Here is a 12,804-nt window from a genome sequence, read left to right as displayed (position 1 = left end):
ACAACCCCAGTTCCATCATGAGTACAATGAATCACGAGTTCAGTGACTCACGGTATACCGTACAGCAACAAAAGTGCCGAACAGCAATGGAACACCGTATGGCAACAAAAATGAACTACAGCTACATGAAACTACAACTATGAAACAACAGGAATTTCGCAAACGTCATAGTGGCTATATGGCATCAAAGCTAGAAGAATATATATACTGTGTGAATCCATTTTCATAACATTCAAAAGCAGACAATACTAAACTATACTGTTCAGGATGATAAAACTATAAAAAGAAAAGCAATGAACTAATCACAGAAGTCAGAATGGGAATTACCTCTGAGAAAAGAAGAGTACGGTGATGGGGGTGTGTGCAAAGAAGGTGCTTCTGAAGTATTGGCAACATTCTATTTTTTTTTTTTTTACCTTTATGGTGGTTACACAGTTGTTAGATTTTAAATTATTCTTTAAGCAGTATGTTTGTGTTTTATACTCTTCTGTATGAATACTATATCTTGCTATTTAAAAAAAAAAAAAGCCCATCCCAAAAGAATGCCTATCAATTGATAAAAAAAAAAATTTTCAAACAGTCCATTAGAAAAATGGGCACGAGTCATGATGGGCATTTCATAGGGGAGAAGAAACACAAATTACATGTAAACATTTGAAAAGCTGCCCAACCTCGTGAATAATCATAGAAATGCACATTTGAACCACAACGACATTTTACTCAGATTGGCCAAAATGTAAAAATCTGACAACCAAGTTCTGGCAAGGATATGGAGAAAATGGAATTCTTATAGACCACTCTCATCCACTGTGGAAAGACTGGTGTTACCTGGAAAGATTGGCTTTATGCACAACTTAAGATACCAGTTGTATTTGTATTTGTATACAGTTGTATTTGTATACCCAGAGAAATAGTCACATGTGAGCACCAGGCAACATGTTGAACAACATTGAAACATTTATTCTTCATAACTAGAAAAAATCTGAATGTCTACCCAGAATATATTCATAAAATGAAATTTCATAAAGATTTGAAAATGGATGAATGCATCCATATGCTTATTTAAAAAGTAGACTAAAAAAAGCAAGTCACAGAACAATACATACAATAGGATTCAATTTATGGAAAGTTAAAAAATAGGAACCTTCTCTCCCCCTTCCCCCAAATGCTGTTTAGGAAAACAAACACAAAGTGGTAAAACTATAAAGAAAAGCAAGGCAGTGATTAACACTAAATTCAGGACAGTGTTACTTCTGAGTGTAAGCTAGGGTAATGCAATTTATGAAGGGCACCTAGGGAGCTTCTAATGGACTAGCTAGCATTTTCTCACTAGAGGGGTTTTGTGGCGGGGGGGGGGGGGGGTCATTGGTCACATTGTGGCCATACGTTTTAAATACTCTTGTGTGTGTGATTTAGATCTCTGTTAAAAAAAAGTGTTTTAACTGCTTAAAGATGGGTCCTTGCATGAAGTGAATATTCAGTTTTTAAAAAGATCTTTAAATTTTCTCCCCAGTTTTATGATTCTATTTTCTTAATTTTTTTTACTTAAGCTTTTATTTTAGTTCCAGTTAACATACAGTGTCATGTTCGTTTCAGGTGTACAGTGTAGTGATTCAACACTTCCATACATCACCCAGGGCTCATCACAAATATGCTCCTTTCTCCCCATCACTTACTTCAAAACTTCCATAGTATAAAAATATAGACACATGAGGGCACTGTAATCAATCAATTAAAGGAACAACAATGAAAGTGGGGAAATGAAGAACCTCACAACGTATTATTGGCATTATTGGGGAGGCATAGTGGGGAGGCATTACTGGGGAGTTTCTTAGACGTAAGCTCTCATTTGGACCTTTCCAAATGACAGGCCCTCATCAAAACAGAATTTCCCAGTACCTTGAAGCAGTGGAACCGCAGGTACAGTTTAGAAGTTAAGGTGGATTTTCAGCATGCTTCAATCCACCTACTTGAGCTTCTAGATCCAGCTCTGAACACAAATTATAATATTTAAGTATATGCGTCTGTTCTCTTTAGAATTTACACGCATGAGTATTACACTTGTAGGTATATGCCCCAAAGAATTGAAAGCAGGGACTCCAATCAGTATTTGAATACCAGTGTTCATAACAGCATTAGTCACAATAGTCAAAAGGTGAAAACAACCTAGTGTCTCTCAACCAATGAATTGATACACATTAACGGAATATTATTCAGTCTTAAGAAAGAATGAGGTACTGATACATGCCAACAAGGATAAAGCTTGAAAACATTATGCCAAGTGAAATAAGCCAGACACAACAGAGCAAATATTGTATGATTCCACGCATATGAAGCACTCATAATAGGGAAAATCAGAGAGACAGAAAGTAAAATAAATGTCACCTGGGCCTGGGGAGGTGGGGGGGATGGGAAATTACTGTCTAACGATACAGAGTTTCTCCTGGGGACGATGAAAAGTTCTGGAAGTGAATAATGGTGATAATTGCACAACGTTGTGAATATACTTAATGCCACTGAATTGTGTGCCTAAAAATGGTTAAAATTACAAATTCCGCGTTATATTTTGCCACAACAAAAAATGTTTAAAGAATGAACATTTGAGGTATGTGTCTCCGCCCATCCTCTTCGCTCTTCTTCTGAAACATGTTTTGGCATTTTCAATCAGGGCGCAAGTAGATTACCCTAATTAAAATCAGAAATATGTAAGGTGAAGTTTTATAGAATCTGCCTCAGTCAATCACTATAACTCCATGGCTTTTTCTGCTGTTGAGATTCAGAAGGACAGCTTTCTGATGGCAGGAAACAGATATTCATGAACGTGTACAAACTGTTTCTGGAAAAGATTTAGTGGAATATATTTTTCATAAAATTTTCTGACTCTTTTTTTACAAAAGCTGTGGGTTGTAAATCTGGATATTTCTGGGGAGTTATGAAACCTTTTTAAAATCTCTTCAGGTGCATCTGTGGGAGACTAGGTATATGACATTTATAAGCACAATATTTATGGGTTCTTTTTTTGGACAGAAGTGTATGTAAATACTCTCAGTAAAGCATCTGCTTGTTACCAAGAGTAGCAAAAATATGTGAATTTCCATAACGATTCCTAGAAAAATTAAGCCTAGAAGCAGTATAATTACTACTTAGAAGATACATTGTTTTATGTTTCCCTAAAAGTTGTATTTTTACAAATAAGCATACATGCCTGCTTGGCATCAGCCCTAAAAGCAATGCCGCCATGAGCCAGTCCTGACACTCCTAGCTGGTCTCTGTGTCACCCCTTCAGCCATTGCTCACACTAAAACCAGAGAGGCAGTGTTTGTAAAGGCTGTTCCCACTAAAATGTGCTCTGGGGGATGGTTTTGGGAATCCACTTTTTTTGTTTATTTTAATTAAAGGCTTTTGTTTTTAAGTAATCTCTACACCCAACGTGGGGCTTGAACTCACAACCCTGAGATCAAGAGTCGCACACTCCACTGACTGAGCCAGCCAGGCGCCTCTGGAATCCACTTTTTAACTAGCTTCTCAGGTTGTTCTGAGAACCATCTCATTTACAGTACATTTTAAGCCAAGGGAATGAGGGCACATTGGCATTTCAGAGGGTTGAAATATCTCTCACTTTACCCCTACTTTAAGCTTTTGAATCATTAGATTGATAATCGTTTTTCAACAGACATCCTCATCCTCAAGAGTCTGCAGTGTCAACAACATATTCACCAGAAGCAAATTGTAGGGAGCAACTAAAAAGCTTACTTAATGGTGGGGCACCCGGGTGGCTCAGCTGGTTATGCGTCTGGCTCTTGATCTTGGCTCAGGTCATGATCTCACGATTCGTTGGATCGAGTCCTGCATCGGGCTCTGTGCTAACAGCACGGAGTATGCTTGGGATTCTCTCTTGCTCTCTCTATCTCTCCCTCTCTCTCTGCCCCTCCCCCACTCGCACTCTCTCTCAAAATAAATTAAAAACTTAAAAAATAGTTTTAAAAAGCTTAATTAATGCTTAAAAATCTTAGTCTTTGAATTTAGATAGATCTTTATTTAAATTTTCGCTTAGTCACTTGCTAGCTGGTTAATCTTGAATCACTTAACTGTTCTGAGTCAAAGATTCCTGATCCATAAATTAGGATAATACTTAATGAGGAATAAATGCATCTAAAATAGTTGGCACAGTGGCTGCTATAAACTAAACGCTCAACAAATGTGAGCCATTATATTCATCATTATGTAGACTGCATCATCTTTTGCAAAGAGGCAAGGGGGCAAATTAAGAGGCTAATTCCCTGTCAATTGCCTCTATTGCCAAAGGATAGCTGATTTCGTGAAAATCTCATGGAAAAAAATAGCATTGCTCTCATGAGTACTTAATCATAAATCCTTGCCAATTCATTATCATGTACATTCAAATAGATATGCACTAATCTTTTTTTAAGTTTATTTATTTTGAGAGAGAGTGTGAGGGGGGAGGGGTGGGCAGAGAGAGACAGAGAAAATCCCAAGCAGGCTTCACACTGTCAGCGCAAAGCCCAAGGCAGTACTCAATCTCACGAACCATGAAATCATGCCCTGAGCCAAAATCCAGAGTCAGATGCTTAACTGACTGAGCCATCCAGGTGCCCCAGATATGGGCTCATCTTAAATCACTGCAAAATACCGAGAGCATTATTCAATTGGGGGGGAAAAAAAAAAGCTATGGAAGGTATTTGGTTTAGGTATTTAAATATCAAATCTAGAAGGAGTGATACTTTGGGAGACTTGGGTGGCTCTTCTGGCCCTGATTCTAAGGTTGCACATGAAGAAAGATCTCCAATAACGTGTCAGTTCTTTGAGATTTGGAAATGCATGTGATAGATGTCTTCGTGGTATTGATACCGTAATACCATACGTAAAATTTAAGGCAGGCCTTTGTATATACCCAACACTAAAGTATCTATTAAATGATTAAAGACAGGTGTGCCTCGGTGGCACAGTTGGTTGAGCGACTGACTCTTCTCATCTAGGCTCAGGTCATGATCTCGAGGTTTACGAGTTTGTGTCCCTCATCGAACTCTGCACTGATGGTGCAGAGCCTGCTTAGGATTCTGTCTCTCCTTCTCTCTTCCCCTCCCCCACTTGTGCACACTCTCTCTCTCTGTCAAAATAAATAAACCAAAAAAAAATGATAAAAGACATTTTAAAGTGCCTCGGTAACTATCTCAAGGTCATATTCTCATCTTTTAGATTTATATGGTAAGAATTATATCAGTTCATATTTATTGATCACTGTATCAATTATCTTCTTAGTGCTATGTAACAACCACCTGAAAACACAAAAGCTTAAGACACCAGCCATTTTATCTGGGCCAGGCTCAGCTGGGCAGTTTTTCTGGTCTCATCTGGCTTCCCTCATGCCACTGTAATTATCTGATCTCTAAGGACTTTGCCTCCCAGGTAGGTAATAGTGCTGGGTCATGTGTCTTTACCAGGATAATTCAGGCTTCTTCACATCATAGTCTCAAGGTTCCAATAGAGTAAGAGCATCTTGAAGACTTGGCTCATTAGCTACACAACTTCACTTTTGCCACGTTCTCTTGGTCAAAGCAAGTCACAAGGCCATGACAAAAATGAAGGAAGTGGAGAAATAGACTTCACTTCTTGGTCAGAGTTGCAGCTGAGACACTCTACTCTCTTGTATTTTACTCATTTTTCATAATAAGCATATATTTACTTTAGAAATGAAAAGTAATATTTTAAAAAGTAAATTTCTGGGGCGCCTGGGTGGCGCAGTGGGTTAAGCGTCCGACTTCAGCCAGGTCACGATCTCGCAGTCCGGGAGTTCGAGCCCCGCGTCAGGCTCTGGGCTGATGGCTTGGAGCCTGGAGCCTGTTTCCGATTCTGTGTCTCCCTCTCTCTCTGCCCCTCCCCCTTTCATGCTCTGTCTCTCTCTGTCCCAAAAATAAATTAAAAACGTTGAAAAAAAATTTTTTTTAAAAAAGTAAATTTCTAGCAAAAGTCACACAAGAAGAAATAGTTTTTCTTAATAGACATATATCCGTTAAAGGAGTGGAGTCAGTAACTAGCAACCTCCTGAAAGAGAAGCACCAGGCTTACATGGGTTCACTGGTGAATTCTACCAAACATTTAAGGTAGAAATTATATGAATTCTCTACAATCTCTTCCAGAAAGTAGGAGCAGAAAGACTACTTCTTAGCACTACTCAGAAGCTTTTTATCTTGATGAAGTCCCACTAGGTCATTTTTGCTTTTATTTCCCTTGCCTTCGGAGACATGTTGAGTAAGAAGTTGCTGCAGCTGAGGTCAAAGAGGTTGTTGCCTGTTTTCTCCTCTAGGGTTTTGATGGTTTCCTGTCTCACATTTAGGTCTTTCATATATTTTGAGTTTATTTTTGTGTATGGTGTACGAATGTGGTCCAGTTTCATTCTTCTGCATGTTGCTGTCCAGTTCTCCCAGCACCATTTGCTAAAGAGACTGTCTTTTTTCCATTGGATACTCTTTCCTACTTTGTCAAAGATTAGTTGGGTATATATTTGTGGGTCCAATTCTGGGTTCTCTATTCTGCTTCATTGGTCTATGTGTCCGTTCTGAGGCCAGTGCCATACTGTCTTGATGATTAGTAGATGATTAGCTTTATAGTAGAGGCTAAAGTCCAGGATTATGATGCCTCCCACTTTGGTTTTCTTTTTCAACATTACTTTGGCTATTCAGGGTCTTTTGTAGCTCCATAGTGTTGTGATCTGAAAGTATGCATGGTATGATCTCAAGTCTTTTATATTTATTGAGGGCTGATTTGTGACCCAGTATGTGATCTATCTTGGAGAATGTTCCACGTGCACTTGAGAAGAATGCTGTTTTGGATGAAAAGTTCTGAATAAATCTGTCAAGTCTATCTGGTTCAGTATATCATTCAAGGCCATTGTTTCTTTATTGATTTATCTGCCCAGATGATCGGCCCATTCTGTAAGTGGAGTATTAAAGTCACCTGCAATTACCATATTCTTATCAATAAGATTGCTTATGTTGGTGATTAATTGATTTATATAGTTGGTGTTTCAAGTTGAGGGCATAAACATTTACAATTGTTAGCTCTTTTTTGTAAGCTTATCTTTAATTTTTAAAAAATGTTTATTCATTTTTGAGAGAGAGAGAGAGGGGGAGAGAAGGAGAGAGAGAGGAAGAGAGAGAAGGAGCAGAGGAGGGGCAGACAGAGAGGGAGACACAGAATTGGAAGCAGGCTCCAGGCTCTAAACTGTCAGCACAGAGCCCAGTGTGGGGCTCCAACCCATGAAATGCGAGATTATGACCTGAACCTAAGTCAGATGCTTAACCGACTGAGCCACCCAGACACCCAACAATTGTTAGCTCTTCTTGAAGGATAGACCTCGTAATTATGATACAATGCCCTTCTTCATCTCTTGTTATAACCTTTAATTGAAAGTCTAGTTTGTCTGATAAAAGTATGGCTACTCCAGCTTTCTTTTGACTTCCAGTAGCATGATAGATAGTTCTCCATCCCCTCACTTTCAATCTGAAGGTGTCCTCAGGTCTAAAATGAGTCTCTTGTAGGCAGCAAATAGATGGATCTTAGTTTTTTATCTATTCTGATCCCTATGTCTTTTGATTGGAGCATTTAGTCCATTTACATTCAGAGTTATTATTGAAAGAGACGGATTTAGTGTCATTGTGTTATCTGTAGGCTTCATGCTTGTGGTGATGTCTCTGGTCCTTTGTAGTCTTTGCAGCATTCCACTCACAGAGTCCTCCTTAGGACCTCTTGCAAGTCTGGTTTAGTGGTCATGAACTTCTTCAGTTTTTGTTTGTCTGGGAAAGCCTTTATCTCTCCTTCTATTCTGAATGACAGCCTTGCTGGATAAAGGATTCTTGGCTACATGTTTTTCTTATTCAGCACATTGAATATTTCCTGCCACTCCCTTCTGTCCTGCCAAGTTTCAGTAGACAGGTCTGCTACTACATTTATGTGTCTACCCTTGTAAGTTAAGGCCTGTTTGTCCCTAGCTGCTTTCAGAATCCTCTCTTTAGCTTTGTATTTTGCCAGTTTCATTATGATTCACCATGGTGAAGACCTTGTTGATTCTGAAGGGAGTCCTCTGGGCCTCCTGGATTTGGATGTCTGCTTCCTTCCCCAGATTAGAGAAGTTCTCAACTATAATTTGTTCAAGTAAACCTTCTACCCCTTTCTCTCTTTCATCTTCTTCTGGAACTCCTATGATACAGATATTATTACATTTCATTGAATCACTTAGTTCTCTAATCCTCCCCTTGGGGGCTAGTATTTTCTTATTTCTCTTTTTCTTGGCTTCATCATTTTCCATAATTTTATCTTCTATTTCACTGAATCTCCCCTCTGCCTCCTGCATCCTTGCTGTCACTGCATCTAGTTTATTTTGCACCTCATTTATGGCATTTCTTAATTCGTTGTGACTATTTCATAGTTCCTTGATCTCTGAGCAATAGATTCCCTGCTGTCTTCTATGCTTTTTTCAAGCCCAGCTATTAATCTTATGACTATTATTCTAAATTCTTGATCAGATATATTGTTTATATCTGTTTTGAGCAATTCTCTAGCTGTCATTTCTTCCTGGAATTTCTTTTGAGAAGAATTCTTCCTTTTCATCATTTTGGCTAGTTTTCTGTCCCTTATGTGTTTTAATAGCTTATTACATGTCCTGCACCAGCGAGCACTACTATATTAAAAAGGGGTCATACACTGTCCAGGGCCTGGCCCTTCAGGAGGTGTTTTTGGAATGTGTTGCATGCTCTCTGTTGTTGTAACTCTGGTTGCCTTATGTCCCTACTCATAGTGGTGGTTTGGACCTTCCACCAGCTGTGCTTTGATTTTTTCATTGAAGTAACCCTGGAAAATTTAAAAGGGGGTGGAAGAAGTCCTATCCCATACAAAGAAAGAAATGACAGGGGCGGGGAAAAGCTAATTGTTTCTTAAATTCATATAGCTATTGCATTCAGATAAGGATTTCTCATCTCACTGGAAAAGAAAAAATGAAATATATTAATAAAGAATGTAATTGAATATCAAAAAAATCTCAATTTTTACAGTTTTACTTTGTTTTACTTTCAAACAGCCTAAGTTAACTAAGTTCTACTTAATGTCTGATATAGTTCCTGGTAATTAGTTAGTTGTCTAAGCAAACATCTCAATGTTTTAGCCTTATGCAATTTAATAAATGGTTCCTAAATAGTCTCCAATAGCCTAAAGGAGTCAATGCACTAACTGCCCAATTTACTAATGGAGGACCTCATGCCTGGGGACTTCAAAATCCATTAAAGGGAGATTCAATATCATACCTTGAAGTGATCAAGCACACTATTGAGTAATTTTTTCCAGTAGGCTGGCAAACCAACAATTACAAAATTGTAAAACTAAGAATTGTGGCCAGAATTTGAAACTGGAATTCACTAATATGGGTTGTCATTTTTCTATAAAAATATACCTGTTGAGTATTACAGATATTTTGGGGTTCCATAGACTAATAAAATTATTTTATAATAGGCAAATTTTTTTCTGACTAGAGTTAATATCTATTCTCTCAAACTATTCTAAAATATAAAAGAGGAGGAGGCTTCCAAATTCATTCCATGAAGCCAACATTACCGTAATACCAACACCAGATAAAGACTCTACAAAGAAGAAGAAGAAGAAGAAGAAGAAGAAGAAGAAGAAGAAGAAGGAGGAGGAGAGGAAGAAGGAGAGGAACTATAAGCCACTATCTTTGATGAACATAGGTGCAAAATCCTCAAAAAAAATATTAGCAAACCAAATCCAACAATACATTAAAAAATCATTGGCCATGATCAAATGAGATTTCCTCCTGGGATGCAAAGGTGGTTCAGTATTCACAAATCAATCAGTTTGAAACACACACATCAAGAAGAGAAAGGGCAAAAACCATACAAGCATTTCAATAGATGCAGAAAAAGTATTTGACAAAGTACAACATCCTTTCATGATTAAAAACCTTTAACAAAGTAGGTTTAGAGGGAACATGCCTCAACATAATAAAGTCCATACATGAAAAAAACCACAGTAAGCATCATACCCAATGGTGGAAAATGAAGAGATTGTACCCTAAGACCAGAAACAAGACAAGGATGTCCACTCTCACTAATTTTATTCAGCATAGTACTGGAAGTTCTAGCCACAGCAATCAGACAAGAAAAAGAAATAAAAGCCATACAAATTGGTAAGGAAGAAGTAAAACTTTCACTATTTGCGGATACATGAAACTATGTACAGAAACCCTAAAGGCTCCACTAAAAAACTACTAGAACTGGCAAGTGAATTGAGTAAGGTCACAGTGTACAAAATCAATATACAGAAATCCATTGCATTTCTATACACTATAGTGAAGCAGCAAAAAGAAAAATTAAGAAAACATCCCCATTTACAATTGCACCAAAAATAATAAAATATCTAGGAATAAATTAACCAAAGATGTGAAAGACATGTACTCTGAAAACTATAAAACATTGATGAAAGAAATTGAAGATGACACAAACAAATGGTAAGACATTCCCTGCTCCTGGATTGGAAGAACAAATATTGTGGGGTTTTTTCCCCTAAATTTTTGTTTAAATTCTAGTTAGTTAACATATAGTGAAATACTGGTTTCAGGAGTAGAATTCATCACTTACATATAACTCCCAGTGCTTACCACAATACATGTCCTCCTTAATACCCATCACCCATTTAGCCCATTCCCCACTTCCCTCCCTCCATCAACCCTCAGTTTCTTCTCTATCATTAAGAGTCTCTTATGGCTTACTTCTCTCTCCCTCTCTCTTTTTCCCCCCTTCCCAAATGTTCATCTGCTTTGTTTCCTAAATTCCATATGAGTGAAATAATATGGTATATTTCTTTCTCTGACTGACTTATTTCACTTAGCATAATACACTCTAGCTCTATCCATGTCATTGCAAATGGCAAGATTTTATTCTTTTTGATGGCCGAGTAATATTCCATTGTATATTTATATACCATATCTTCTTTATCCATTCATCAGTAGATGGACACTTGGCCTCTTTCCATAATTTGGCTATTGTTGATAATGCTGTTACAAATATTGGGATGTATGTACCCCCCCTTTTTTTTTTGCTTTGGCAAATGTCTATACTACCCAAGGCAATCTGCACATTCAATTTGATCCCTATCAAAATAACCACCAGCATTTTCCACAGAGCTAAAACAATTCTCAAATTTGTATGGAACCACAAAAAGCCCCAAATAGCCAAAGCAATCCTGAAAAAGGAGAACAGAACTGGAGGGCATAACAATTCCAGACTTTAAGTTGTATTATAAAGCCATAGTCATCAAAATAGTATGGTAGTTGCACAAAAATAGACACATAGATCAATGAAACAGAATAGAAAGCCCAGAAATAAGCCCACAATTATATGATTAACTAATTAATGCCAAAAAGACAGTCTCTTCAACAAATGGTGTTGGGAAAACCAGATGGCTACATGCAAAATAATGAAACTGGACCACTTTCTCACACCATACATAAAAAGAAACTCAAAATGGATTAAAGACCTAAATGTGAAACCTGAAACCATAAAAATCCTAGAAGAGAGCACAGGCAGTAATTTCTCTGACAACAGCAGTAGCTATATTTTTATAGATATGTCTCCTGAGGCAAGGAAAACAAAAGGGAAGGGAAAAAAACTATTGGGACTACATCAAAATAAAAAGCTTCTACACAGGAAAGGAAACAATAAAACAAAAAGACAACCTACTGAATGGGAGATATTTGCAAATGACATATCTGATGAAGAGTTAATATCTAAAATATATAAAGAATTTATAAAACTCAACACCCAGAACCCAAATAATCCAACTAAGCAATCAGCAAAAGACAGGAACAGACATTCCACCAAAAAAGACATGCAGATAGCCAACAGACACATGAACAGATGGTCAATATCACTAATCACCAGAGAAATGCAAATCAAAACCACTACAAATACCACCTCACACCTGTCAGAATGACTAAAATCAAAAACACAAGAAACAAGTATTGGTGAGGATGTGGAGGAAAAGGGACCCTCTTGTACTGTTGGTGGGAATGTGAACTGGTGCAGCCACTGTGGAAAACAGCATGGAGGTTCCTCAAAAAATTAAAAATAGAATTACCATATGAACCAGTAATTCCACTATTGGGTATTTACCCAAATGATACAAAAAGTCTAATTCAAAAACATATATGCACCTCTATGTTTATTGCAGCATATTATTTACAATAGCCAACTATGGAAGCAACCCGAGTGTCCATTGATAAATGAATGGGTAAAGATGTGGTATATATGCAAAATGGAATATTATTCAGTCATTAAAAGAATGAAATCTTGCCATTTGCAACAACATGGATGAATCTAATGAGTATAATGTTAAATGGAGTCAAGTCATCAGAGAAAGATAAATACCATATGGCTTCACTCATCTGTGGAGGATAGGAAAAAACAAATGAACAAAGAAAAAAAGAGACAAAGGAAAAAAGAGAGTCTTAACCATAGAGAACAAACTGATGGTTACCAGAGGGGAGGTGGGTATAGGAGTGGGTGAAACAGGTGAAGGGGATTAAGAGTACATTTATCAACACTGAGTAATGTATAGAATTGTTTAATCACAGTACTGTATACCTGAAACTAATATAACACTGTATGTTAGCTATATTGGAATTAAAATTTAAAAAGGAATGAATGAATGAATGTATGAATGAATAAATAAATATATAAATATTATTTTTCTCCTCATTTTTAGCATTATATCACTTAG

This window comes from Acinonyx jubatus, chromosome A1 (assembly GCF_027475565.1).
Source record: "Acinonyx jubatus isolate Ajub_Pintada_27869175 chromosome A1, VMU_Ajub_asm_v1.0, whole genome shotgun sequence".
Taxonomy (NCBI): Eukaryota; Metazoa; Chordata; class Mammalia; order Carnivora; family Felidae; genus Acinonyx; species Acinonyx jubatus.
This window is presented reverse-complemented; position numbering follows the sequence as displayed.